Genomic DNA, 14,437 nt, shown 5'->3' on the forward strand with positions numbered 1-14,437 from the left:
CCACTTTACCGCTATAACAGCGGTAAAGCGCCGCTAAAACTAGCGCCACTTTACCGCTAACCCTGGCACTGCCCCAGTGTGAAAGTACCCTAAGAGCTAATGGGGGCGGGAGAAACAGCAGCACACTGAGCTTCCCAGTGACAGTCTGTGCAGGGGCGTGTCAGAACAAGTCTGATCATTGAGGCCGCGTTCACATACAGTATGTGTGGCTGCAGTTCCTAGCATGGAGTCTGGTGTGTTCCTGTTCACCGGTTCAGGTGCGAATCAGGTCCGAATTTTTGCCTGAATTTGGACCTGAACCGGACCCAAACACAGGACCCTTTTGGAATGTGAACTGGCTCCATTGAGAGACGGTCACACTCACATGTCATGCGAATTGGATGCGAGGAAACCCGGCCTGAAGTAGAGTACATGGAGTTCCCAGCACAGCTAGAGAAGTGAACATGCTGTGCTCTCCTGCTTTGTGTGGTCATTTTTTAATAGGAAAGCAGAGGGACTGGCAGGAACACCAGGGATTTTTTCCACAAAGGAAGCAATACAAAGAGAACAGGATACTTTCTCATACAAGTACATGGTACAGCAGGCATATATCAGGAATATGAAGTGTTGGGGTAACAAATGCTTTAACCACTTGACCTCTGAAAGATTTACCCCACTTCATGACCAGGCCATTTTTTGTGATACAACACTGTGTTACTTTAACTGGCAATTGTGCGGTCGTGCGACACTGTACCCAAATAAAATTTATGTTCTTTTTTCCCCACAAATAGTTACATAGTTAATTGAAAGAAGACACAAGTCCATCTAGTTCAACCAAAGAAATGGAGCTTTCTTCGTGTTTCCTCTGAGGTTTTTGTTTTTTGCGCTATAAACCAAAAAAGACTGACCATTTTGAAAATAAAAAACAATATTTTTTTACTTTCTGTTATAAAAAATATGCAATAGAAAAATTTTAAAAAATTAACTTTCTTCATAAATTTCAGCCAATATTTATTCTGCTACATATTTTTGGTAAAAAAAAAAATCCCAATAAGCGTATATTGATTGGTTTGTGCAAAAGATATAGCGTCTACAATTATGGGATATATACTGGAAATTGTATTTATTTTTTATACTAGTAATGGCGGAGATCAGAGACTTGTAGCAGGACTGCTATATTGCTGCAAGCTGACACTGACACTTTTGTGGGGACCAGTGATACTAATACAGTGATCAGTGCTAAAAATATACACTGTCACTGTACTAATGACACTGGCTGGGAAGGGGTTAAACATCTAGGCTGATCAAAGGGTTAAATGTGTGCCTAACCAGTGTTTATGTGTTTACCAGTGTTTATTCCCTGCTTTGCATGAAAACAAAAACCAACACATTCCTGCTGACAGTACAGAGATCTGCCATGTTTACATAGGCAGAGCTCCATTCTGTGTCTCTCCTCGATGATCAGCGGATGTCGGTGGACATACATTGGCTGGCACCCACTATTAGGCTTCTGCTGTGACAAATTGCCCCCTACCCAGAAGTGCCGGATCATGTACCTCAGGGTTCAGAATTTCAAGTCCTGAGCTACTAGTCAGGCCTTAAGAGTCACTCGCCACCAGTTGCCCACCCAACCCCTACTCTGCCCCGGCCCTAATTCTTCCGCCCAGCGTATACATGCGTTTTTGATCTGTGCATTGTTTCAGCCCAAATGCTGCTCTTCAGAATGCATATGCCTGGTGTTTTCCACCCCTAAACTCCTGGAAACCCCTATGTGTCCATGGACATTTAGGTTAACATAGAGGGGCGTTCAGAGGCAGAAAAAAAATCAAACGCTCATAAAAAAGAAGTTTTTGAGCTCAGGTGTGCATGAGACCCTAGAAAATGCATCAAAAACACCCAATCTAATAGAAGTTTATGGGCAGGTGTGAGTAACCCAAATAAAAAACACATAGTCCGGAGCCAGCTTTTTGTGAGCTGAGCCCGGCATAGCTGTCAGGAAACCCCACCACTGACAGCTATGCCGGTGTCAGGAAAGACGTCTGCGTTGCACAGCTGCTTTTCCCAGACACGCACATGTGCGCAGGCGCCAACAAGGAACGAGCAAAACAGCCACGGGCAAATATGCCGACACTACCGCGCGTTCGTGTACCTGCCTGTCACCAGGACTGGCGCCAAATGGCCTATTTAAACAGAGCTTCAGCGCTGTCTAATTGCTGCTTGGTGCCTAATACTACAAAACTCCTCTGCCATGTGTCTGTTACTGTGATGGGTGCAGTGACGGGGAAGGAGTATACAAAATGGACACTCCGACCTCAGTGTGGGCACTGACAGATTCTTATACTTGTTTCTGACAGGTACATAAATTGTACTGACAATATTGCTTTATTCCCCCATAGCCAGGCTGGTAAGTTCTGCTTGCTTTAGGCCTGGTTCACATCTGTGCATTTTTTTTTTTGTGTGTTTGCAGTTTTGCAGAAACACACTACAGTCAATGTAACATGGTTTCCTATGGGTCATGCTCACATCTGTGCATTATGGGTCATGTTCACATCTGTGCATTTTATGGAAAGGGCCAGGGACTTTTTCCTGGCTTTTTGTTCCGCAGACTTCAATGGATCAACAATGTGTATTGAAAAACGCAAAATGTACCTGGAATATGCAAACTACAACCTGAAAAGGTGTGACCCAGGCCTTAGTTCTGCTTTTGGAGGAGCTTCCAATAAAACCTCAGCTAAAGATGATAGGTCCATGGCTAAAATAAAAAGAAAAGATTCAATGTAGAATTAAGGCCTGGGTCACACCTATTCAGGTTGTAGTTTGCATATTCCAGGTGCATTTTGCGTTTTTCAATACACATTTTTGATCCATTGAGGTCTGTGGAACCAAAAGCCAGAAAAAAAGTCCCTGGCCCTTTCCATAAAATGCACAGATGTGAACGTGAACCATAATGCACAGATGTGAGCATGATCCATAGGAAATCATGTTAAATGGACTGTAGTGTATTTCTGAATAACCGAAAATTCCCCAAAAAATGCATAGGTGTAAATCAGGCCTTACTCCTATGCAAAAGCGATCTAAGTATTTTTATTATAATTAATAAATTAATATGGATACATACATTAATATACATGTGTAAACAAAACCTATGAAGGGAACTAGGCCTGGGTTTTGTAAAATAATGAAGCATATTTCATACACGCTGTAAAATAATGAATAATAATGTAAAATAATGAAGCATATTTCATACACACTGCACTTCACTAATTATTGCAATTATAAGTAGTGAAACTGGGAAAATTCTGCGGATCCCGTAAAAAAAAAAAAAATTACAATCTTCCCATACCGGGAGTCGAACCCGGGCCGCCTGGGTGAAAACCAGGAATCCTAACCGCTAGACCATATGGGAGATATGAATTGTCAAAAGTCAGAACTTTATAAGAGAGTATTGAAAGTGTCTGTACCATGTTATAGTAAAATTGCATATATTGAAATCTTACCTTTTTCATTTGCATTTGAAAGGAAGATATTGATTTCACTCTGGCAAACAGTCCGTGTACAGACACTAAGCATGGTGCTGCGAGGTCTAAAGCTGCTCAATTCATCTGACTCCTCCTTCAGCCCTGACAGCAGCATGTGGTGAACATAAAACCTAGCTAGAAAATCAGATTGTTCTCAGTCCAATGTAAAAAACAACTACATGTAAAGAATCACAATGTCTAATAAAGTAATAGACCCTGTAAGAGTCAAAGGAAGGAATGTTCATTGACAATAGAGAAAAAAAAAAATATTCCTTCGAGCCGGAATTGAACCAGCGACCTAAGGATTACTGTTAACACTCTACAGTCCTCCGCTCTACCAGCTGAGCTATCGAAGGTTTGATAATGCTCTCAAATTTGCAGGAGCTCACCAGAGTAATTAGTATGTACAATACAGGACAGCAAACAATTTAGTATCATTTCTGGGTTCATAGGATGAAGATTATAGGTTCATCTGATTTTAAAGACAACAGATATGAAAGGGACAAGTAAAAATACATTCACACCAGGTGTATTGAAATGCATTGATCAATACAGGCTCAACACACGGTTACATATGTAGCGCTACCCCAGCAGGAGTATGTTTGTTGCGTACTCTGCCTCTCAACCCCAGTGACAGTCTCTGCCCCTCTTGGCACACTTGGCAATAGTGTAAGTGCAGGGACCAATTAGAAATATACACGTTATCATAAAACACAGAAATTGTCTGCACTGCAATATTTCTGTGGAAAAGAGTAACAAACAGTAATATTATATATGCAATTAGCGAACAATAACCAAGATTAAGAACAATATAGCTCAATACTATATTCAGGCTGCTTTCAGGTGATTCCTAACCTGAGAATAACCCCAAGAGTAGAGGCAAACACTTCAATACCAATAGATCAAAATATGGCAGACTGTACCAGTTTGGTTACCTTTACTCAGGTCGGCTCTATGAGTCCAGGCAGGAGGAGAGCAGAAGACTGACCCTCTTTATGTCAGGCCTCTCTCTTCTGTTCCCTGACACCACAGTCCCAACTTCAAACACTGTACTCAAATCACTACTCAAATCACTGTTTAATGGCTTAACTTCCCAGATAAACTGTCCCACACACCCACTGCATATACAGAGCCCTGAGTATGTGTGTGCCCTTATGGCACTAGTAGCTTCAGTCCTTTTGAAAAAAGATGAGGCTTTGTATCTTCAGCTAGCCACTCTTGGTGGTGCAATGTAAGTGGAGGGCCACCCAAAAAAAAAAAAAATTGCATGAAAAATCCTAAAAAAATAAAAAAAAAAAAACATTTGAAAAAAAAAAAAAAAACTTACCTAAACCCTTGTTGCTAGGCAGTCTTCCTAATCTGCCTCTTCCTATTCTGCGGCGTCTTCTGCTCCTCGGTGAGCAGCCCCGTTGCCTTCTGGAAACTGTGTGTGTTCCCAGAACACCACGGGGCCATTCACAGAGCGCCGCTCGCGCGTGCGCAGTAGGAAATTGGCAGTGAAGCCACAAGGCTCTACTGCCTGTTTCCCTTACTTAGGATGGTGGTACTCGAGGGACGGGTTGGCCTCGGGCGGCCGACATCGCGGGCACCCAGGACAGGTAAGTACTTATTTAAAGTCAGCAGCTACAGTGTTTGTAGCTGCTAATTTTTTTTTTTCACGGCCAGAATCCCGCTTTAAACTCCTGAAAAGCAGGGCCAAACAAGACAACTGGCCTAGATTATCAAGTAAAGAATGCAGGATCTTCCTCAGCAAGGTGAAAGGACAATGGTGTCTGTATACAGTGTGTCTGTGAATGGATGGCCTTATCCTTTAGCCCTGTGGCACTACAAGTGTCAGCAAGATGACTAACAGCAATGATGTCTGTATACAGTGTCCATTTAACGCTGTCAGAACCTGGGCTTCCAGGGAAACAGCGTTCTTACATTTTGCGCAGCAGTATTCGTCCTCGATTGGATGATCGAGGGCGAATACATGCCGCAAGATGTGCACCAAGTCACATCTCCATACCCGCCGGATATCATACCCACTAATTTAATGGGGATTGGGAATTATACTCTGCCCAAATAAACTAACAACTAGCTTCCAGACACTTATACTTAACAATACATGGGTACTCACAGCACACAGGTTCCATCCATAATGCTTCAGCACCATCATACTCTTCATCAGCAAGGTCCTCTTTCACACTCACTTTGAGATCACTTTTCACATAGAGACAGATACCACCACCTTTTCGTTTTACCCTGTAGCCAAGATTCAGTAATACCAATTAAATCTTAGTAATCTTCATGCACCAAAGCTTCCAATGGTACAATTTTTTCTTTACATAATACTACAGATTTTCTGAATAGAATATCATCCTTTCTAAAAAAAAGGCAGGTAATCAGATGTTTCTATGACCACCTGTGTCTCTCCCCATGTCTGCTGGCAGGATGATAACGTTTGGATTCCTACTAAGTGATGTGAAATAAATATTGAAATAAATATTGCCCGGGTGGATATGGATTCCCTCTATTTATTCCATATACATATTAACTTGTCTATTCCTATAGTTAGCTAATCTATTAAAAATTTGATAATGTTACTGTTGATAGTACAGTGATATAAGGTTAGCTATGAAAGCAAACACACTGCTTAGTAAAACAACGTCTTATTTATTTCCCAAGAAAATAGGAAATGCTAACATAAAAAAACACTAAATGAAAATATTACAGAGCATATAACAAAAGAACATCAATGATACTTAATGCAAGGCAGTCCTCTAGATATTGTCCCGTCAGCTGGGCTCAAAATGGTAAAAGAGAGAGCCATACGGCACGAGAGCCATCAGGCAAGCGAGCCAAGAGGGGAAAAGGGACAATTTCCCTTCTGTGTGCACTTTTAAACTCCAATCATACACCATTCAGACCCAACCCCATTGCCAGCCTATCTAGACTTCTGACGAATAAAAGTATTTCTGTCCGTCCTGCTGTATTGGCCTCTAGGGGCAGCATTCGTCCATGTATCATGGCTATGTGACCTGGGTCATCTTCAGTTATAGCTAGCCCTTTGATCTTCTGTAACAGGACATTTGAATTTGCATCTCTTCAGGGGGTCTTCCTCCACCCCTACACCTCCATCAGGAGGCATGCAATGAATTCCCATTAATGATTCCTTGTTAAGAACACCCTGCTGGGTCAACTTGCAACTTTGGGAAATTTGGGACAACACCCAAACTATGCACTCACTGGAATCCAATGACCCTCTTAACTTAATAAGTGGTCTACAATGGCTTAAAGTGGTAGTAAACTTGTTAAAAAAAACACTTTCCCCCTGCAAGGCAATGTTATAATGTGCTAGTATGCATCACATACTAGCATTCACATTTCACATTATGTGAAATTTACCTCAAAACAAAGCCCTCCTGCAGCGCGCTGTCACCATTGACAGGGCTTCTATCTTCACCCAGACTTCCTTCCGAGTTTGCAGGCTCCAGTCCTTTGAATGGAGGAGCCTCGATGATGTCACTCCCATGTATGCGCAGGAGTCGCAGTTCACGGCACACGACTTTGAAGGAACAGCATGGATGTGCCGTTCCTTCAGAGCACATTCGCAGGTGACATCACCTGTGGCTTTACAAGTAAATATCCCCCCTAACTGTGCACATTTAGGAGATATTTTCTGTACCTATAGGTAAGCCTTATTATAAGTGGCTCTAAAGGCTGAATTTTTTCTACCTTCAAGTATTCTATGCATGAAGGTAAAAAAACGTCTGTGTCCAGCTCCCCCAAAGCCCCATTTATACTTATCTGAGCCCATCTAGATCCAGCGCTGTGCATTAGAGCAGCGGCTCTCTCCACTCTCTCCCTCCCCAAAGGGCAGATTGATAGCTGCCGGAGCCATTGGCTCCTGCTGCTGTCAATCAAATCCTATGATGATGGAGCGGTGGGGGCTTAATCCCGCTGTCTGTGTTTATGGACACAGACAGCAGGGATCGGGAGCAAGCCTGCATGGGTGCCCCATTGGAAGCAGCTTCCTATGGGGCACCCGATGAGTAGGAGGAGCCAGGAGCACCAGCGGGGGACCCAAGAAGAGGAGGATATGTGCTGCTCTGTGCAAAACCATTTCATAGAGCAGGTTAATATAATATGTTTGTTATTTTTGTTTTGTTTTTTTAATTTTTTCCTTTCAAATCAGAAAGAGACTGAGGACACAGATTCCCCAGTCCATTTCTCTGCAGCCTTAGCTGCACTGAAGATGAATGGACAGGAAACAGCGGCTCCTCTACATTCATAAACGGAGACATCGTAAACACAGTTTACGATGCTCAGTTATGAATGGACAGAGTCAGTCCATTCAGAAAAGGAAGAAGGCGGTAAATGACATATATACCGGCTCCTTCCTCCGCTCTCCATCCTGACAGATCTGGGACAGGGGAGGGCAGAGGAGCACAGAGGGGGATCGGAGGAGGACACGGGGAACTGGAAGAGGAAAAGGAGGAGCGCACGGAGGAGGACACAGGGAAATCGGAGCAGCACATGGAGGAGCGCACAGAGGAGGACACGGGGAAACCGGACTGGAACACATGGAGAACACAGAGGAGGACATGGAGGGGGACTGGAGGAGGATACAGGGGACAGTCAGGGACGATCAGTGCGGCGTTGGGGACAGTTACAATCACAGGTCTCCATGTGTGGCTTTCAATAAAGCAGCCGAAAGCCGCGGGGGGGGCGGCTGTCAGTTGCTTTATTGAAAGCCTAACAGGGAGATTGGTGATTGTAACTGCCCCCACCGCCACACTGATCGTCCCTGACTGTCCAAGTATTGGCTCAAGCATAGGAGCATTTGCATGAGTACAAGTACTCGTGCAGATGCTCGGTATCGGGACCAATACTGATACTAGTAATGGTGCAACCCTACTTATAATAAAGCTTAGATGTAGGTAAAATGAATATCTCCTAAACGTACACCGTGAGCAGCAGCCAGTGATATCACCGTCACATGCGCTCTGAAGGAACGGCATACCCATGCCATTGCTTCAGAGCTTTGTGCCATAAATTGTGAATCCCACGCACATGCGTATGAAAGACATCATTGTGGCCCGGCCATTGAAGCAGCCGTACCCCACAAACCCAGAAAGAAGGCCGGGTGAAGATGGAAGCCTTTGCAGTGGTGACAGCATGCCACTGGAGAGTTTCGTTTTAAGGTAATATCTCATACATAGCCACCATCAGGGGGTTACAGCCCATACACCTTTATGGGGCCCAGGCGGCCCTAGGGGCCAGAGCTGGGATCGCTTCTCTGGGCATCTTCCCCACATATCTTCTAAGGACCGGTGCTGCAATTAAGCACTCTGCGACAGGTCCCGGCTGCTTATCACAACAGCACACCTAGCCAATGGAGCCTAAACTCCTCCTCTATTCTGAGCAGGGGTGGACTGAGGGCCCAGGGTAAGTGGAGGGGGGTATACTTGCCACTGTGGGGACAGCAGCAGTGTCATTGCGTCTAAATACATACTGTACACTGCACCGGTGGTGTATGTAGGGTTGCCACCTTTTCCTCAAGCCAAACCTGAACACTTTAGCGGTGGCATTTTTTTTGTAGTATACCTTATAAGATTGTAAAAGACCTGGGACACTTTTGGTGGCCCAAAAGAGAGCAGTAATGTGGCACACATAGCGTACGGTGGTGAAGAGTGCATGTGGCTGAATTGTGAGTTCTGCACAGAATGCAGGGGGTCAGTAATAATTAATGCACAAAATGCAGGGGTCAGATATGTGCAGTGGAGAGGGCTAGTGCTAGCAGGGGGGTAGGGGAGTTAGATTTGTGCTGGGGGGACTCTATGGAAGGGGAGAGGACTAGTGTTGGGGGAGTCAGATATGTGCTTGGTAGTACTTTGGGAGGGGAGAGTGCTAGTCCTGGAGGAGGGAGAGGGGGCAGATATATGCTATGTGGTGCTTTGGGAGGGGAGAGAGCTAAAACTAGCAAGGTGGGCACTTTGAGAGAGCTAGCAGGGGGGCTTGGATATGTGCTGGGGGTGCTTTGGGAGGGCAGAGGGCTCATGCTGGATGGGGGTCAGATATGTGCTATGTGGTGCTTTGGGAGGGGAGAGAGCTAAAGCTAACAGGGGGCTTAGATGTGTGCTGGGGGTGCTTTGGGAGGGGGGAGGATTTGTGCTAGCAGGGGGGGTCAGATATGTGCTGGGGGATGCTTTGGGAGGGGAGAAAGCTAGAGCTAGCAAGGGAGGGTCAGATATGTGCTAGGGGCTGCTTTGGGAGGGGAGAGGGCTAGAGCTGGGGGGTGCTTTGTGAGGGGAGAGGGAATGTGCAAGGAGGGGGGTAGATATGTGCTGGGGGCTCTGGTGCTTTGAGAGAGGTGAGGGATAGTGCTGGGGGTGGGAGTTAGATATATGCTGGGGGGCTTTGAGAGGGGAGGGGGCTAGAGCTGGGTGGGGGTTGGGTGTTTGGTACAATGCCTTGAAAAAGTATTCATACCCCTTGAAATTTCCCACATTTTGTCATGTTACAACCAAAAACATAAGTGTATTTTATTGGGAATTTTATGTGATAGACCAACACATAGTGGCACATAATTGTGGAGTGGAAGGAAAATGATAAATGTTTTTCAAAATTTTTTAAAAATAAATATCTGAAAAGTTTGGCGTGCATTTGTATTCAGCCCCCCTGAGTCAATACTTTGTAGAACCACCTTTCGCTGCAATTGCAACTGCAAGTATTTTTGGGTATGTCTCTACCAGCTTTGCACATCTCGAGAGTGAACATTTTGCCCATTCTTCCTTGCAAAATAGCTCATGCTCTGTCAGATTGGATGAGAGTAGGGATGAGCTTCGAGTTCGAGTCGAACCGTCAGTAGAGGAGAAGCGTCACACAGCGGGAGCCTCCCTCCATGCCATCATGGATGCGGAGCAGCCCGAGGAGAAGAAGGAAAGAAGACGCCGACACCGCGGAGGAAGATGCCGGACGAGAACACCGGAGGAAGAACTAGAACCAGAAGAAGAAGAAGATAGAGGAAGAAACCGAAGGAAGATAGAAGAAAAAAGACAGAAGAAAGTAGATAGAAGAAAGAAGAAGCATTTAAATAAAGGAATTGTCAAAAACTGTCTCTTGTCATTTTTAAGTTTTTTTGTGAAATGGTAGGGGTACCCCTTACCATTTCACACAGGGGGGAGGGCCGGGATCTGGGGGTCCCCTTGTTAAAGGGGGCTTCCAGATTCCGATAAGCCCCCCGCCCGCAGACCCCCACAACCACCGGGCAATGGTTGTGGGGATGAGGCCCTTGTCCCCATCAACATGGGGACAAGGTGTTTTGGGGGGCTACCCCAAAGCACCCTCCCAATGTTGAGGGCACGTGGCCTGGTACGGTTCATGAGGGGGCGGAGCGCTCTCTCGTCCCCCCTCTTTTCCTGCGGCCTGCCAGGTTGCGTGCTCGAATAAGGGTCTGGTATGGATTTTTTAAATTTCGGGCGGGGTTCCCCTTATTATCCATACCAGACCTGAAGGGCCTGGTATGGAATTTAGAGGGACCTCCCACGTCATTTTTTTTTTTAATTTTGGTTCGGGGTTCCCCTGTGGGGAATTCCCATGCCATTTTTATCAATGAACTTTGTGTTGTGTCGGACTGGCAATTCATTAATATCCGCAAGTAGTTTTAAATGACTTTTTTCCTTTGAAATATCATTTTGCTGTCAGACTGTTCTAAACACGGGAAACATGCGCCCCTTTACAGGCATACTATAGACACACCCCCAGGTACGAAATTTAAAGGGATATTTTATTGTTTCACTTTAATCATTATTAAAATCACCGAAAAAACTGCCGTTTTTAAAACTTTTTTATGACAATAACTTGCATATAAGCCTTTAAAATTAGCACTTTTGATTATTCATGTTCGTGTCCCATAGACTTTAACGGTGTTCGCGTGTTCGAACAAATTTTTTGCCTGTTCGCAAGTTCTGGTGTAAACCGAACAGGGGGGTGTTCGGCTCATCCCTAGATGAGAGCGTCAGTGAACAGCAATTTTTAAGTCTTGCCACAGATTCTCAATTGTATTTAGGTCTGGACTTTGACTGGGCCATACTAATACATGAATATGCTTTGATCTAAACCATTCCATTATAGCTCTGGATGTTTAGGGTCATTGTCCTGCTGGAAGGTGAGCCTCTGCCCCAGTCTCAAGTCTTTTGCAGACTCTAACAGGTTTTTTTCTAAGATTACCCTGTATTTTGCTCCATCCATCTTTCCATCAATTGTGACCATCTTCCCTGTCCCTGCTGAATAAAAGCATCCCCACAACATGATGCTGCCACCACCATGTTTCACAGTGGGGATGGTGTGTTCAGGGTGATGTGCAATGTTAGTTTTCCACCACACATAGCGTTTTGCTTTTAGGCCAAAAAGTTCAATTTTGGTCTCATCTGACCAGAGCACCTTTTTCCACATGTTTGCTGTGTCTCCCACATGGCTTCTTGCAAACGGGACTTCTTATGGCTTTCTTTCAACAATGGCTTTCTTCTTGCCACTCTTCCATAAAGGTCAAATTTGTGGAGTGCACGACTAATAGTTGTCCTGTGGACAGATTATCCCACCTGAGCTGTGGATCTTTGCAGCTCCTCCAGAGTTACCGTGGGCCTCCTTGCTGCTTCTCTGATTAATGCTCTTCTTGCCCGGCCTGTCAGTTTAGGTGGATGGCCAGGTCTAGGTTTGCAGTTGTGCCATACTCTTTCCATTTTCGGATGATGGATTGAACAGTGCTCTGTGAGATATTCAAAGCTTGGGATATTTTTTTATAAACTAAGCCTGCTTTAAACTTCTCCACAACTTTATCCCTTACCTGTTTGATGTGTTCCTTGGTCTTCATGATGCTGTTTGTTCACTAAGGTTCTCTAACAAACCACTGAGGGCTTCAATGAACAGCTTTATTTATACTGAGATTAAATGACACACAAGTGGACTCTACTAATTAAGGGACTTCTGAAGGCAATTGGTTCCACTAGATTTTAGTTAGGGGTATCAGAGTAAAGGGGGCTGAATACAAATGCACGCCACATTTTTCACGTATTTATTTGTAAAAAATGTTGAAAACCATTTACCATTTTCCTTACACTTCACAATTACGTGCCACTTTGTGTTGGTCTATCACATAAAATCCCAATAAAATACATTTACGTTTTTGGTTGTAACATGACAAAATGTGGAAAATTTCAAGGGGTCTGAATACTTTTTCAAGGCACTGTATAGAGTGCTAGAGGCTGGATTATATAGATATATTATAACAGGAGGATGTTTTCTTTGAGTACCAATTTTGTATTATGTATTGTTGTACATATTAGTAGATGAGCACAATAGATTTTTTTAAAATTATAAACATCACTATCTGACCACATCTCAGTCCTCTACTCCCTCCAGCTTGCATCACCCCAGGCCACTTCATACATCCAGCTGACGAACATCTCTTGGACCCTTATCTGCCCAACATCACTCCCTGATCATCCCACAGACTACCATTAAAATAAATCCTTCCCCATTCTGCCACTGTCATACCCTCCACACTGCTCTCCTCTACATACTGGAAGGATTACACTGGGCTGTACTGAGGGCACAGAAGGGACACTGCGAGAGAGGACCGACGCAGAGGGGAGATGAGACTGGAGAAGGATGACATGAGATGGAGGAGGACATGGGATGGAAAAGGAGAAAGACATGGGATGGCGAAGATGGGACTGCAGAAGGAGGAGGATGTGGGATGGAGGAGCAGGAGGACATGGGATGGAGGAGATGGGGATGAAGAAGAAAGAGGACATGGGATGGAGGAAATGAGAATGGAGAAGGAAGAGGACATGGGATGGAGGAAATGGGAATGGAGAAGGAAGAGGACATGGGATGGAGGAGATGGGAATGGAGAAGAAAGAGGACATGGGATGGAGGAGATAGGACTGGAGAAACAAGACATGGGATGGCAAAGATGGGACTGCAGAAGGAGGAGAATGTGGGATAGAGGAGATGGGACTGGAGGAGCAGGAGGACATGGGGATGGAGGAGATGGGACTGGAAGAATTAGAGGAGCTCATGGGATGGAGAAGGAGGAGGACATAGGATGGAGGATATGGGAATGTAGGAGGAAGAGGACATGGGATGGAGGATATATTAGGTTGTATGAGTATTAAAATTAAAGTGGGTGCACTGAAGGACTTTGTGGGATGGGCAGTGGGTTGAATTGATGGGACAGCCAGCCAGTGGGCGGGCCTTAAAGAATGTTTGTGGTCAGGCCCGGGGGGGGGGGGGGGGGGGGGCAGACCTAAAGCTGTGTAAGGGGCCCCAAAATTTCTAATGGCTGCCCTGATCTCATAATGTGCTAGTATGCAATGTACACAAGCACATTATGATATTACCTTGCAGGGAGATTTTTTTTTTCTTTTATTGGGAAACTTTAGTAATGCTTTAAGAGGGTCATTGGATTCAAGTGAGTGCATTGTTTGGGAGAGCACAAGGTTGTTTTGGGAGGAGGTATATTGTAATGCCCCGTACACACGAGCGGAAGATTTTTCCGACGGAATTCCGCTCAAGCTTGGCTTGCATATACATGGTCACACAAAAGTTCTCTGAACTTTCGACCATCAAGAACGCGGTGACGTACAACACTACGACGAGCCGAGTAAATTAAGTTCACTGCTTCCGAGCATGTGTCGAATTGTTTCCGAGCATGCGTAGGAATTTTGCGCATCGGAATTGGTACAGACGATCGGAACTTTTTCGGACCGAAAAATTGAGAACCTGCTCTCAATCTTTTGCTGGCGGGAATTACGCCAGCAAAAGTCCGATGGAGCATACACATGGTCAGAATTTCTGACCAAAAGCTCACATCGGACTTTTGCTGGTGGAATTTCCGATCGTGTATACGGGGCATATTTTATCACATTACATCTTTGGAGAAGAAACTGTGG

The 14,437-nt window shown here is 44.8% G+C and overlaps 1 non-coding gene across 1 annotated transcript; it reads right to left on the reverse strand.

The window, feature by feature from the left end:
- Positions 1–3,313: 3,313 nt before the first annotated feature.
- Positions 3,314–3,385, reverse strand: TRNAE-UUC (transfer RNA glutamic acid (anticodon UUC)). The gene has a single exon. It is a non-coding gene; the product is annotated as a tRNA-Glu (tRNA).
- Positions 3,386–14,437: the final 11,052 nt, after the last annotated feature.

Source organism: Aquarana catesbeiana, linkage group LG04 (genome assembly GCF_042186555.1).
Source record: "Aquarana catesbeiana isolate 2022-GZ linkage group LG04, ASM4218655v1, whole genome shotgun sequence".
NCBI classification, from domain to species: Eukaryota; Metazoa; Chordata; class Amphibia; order Anura; family Ranidae; genus Aquarana; species Aquarana catesbeiana.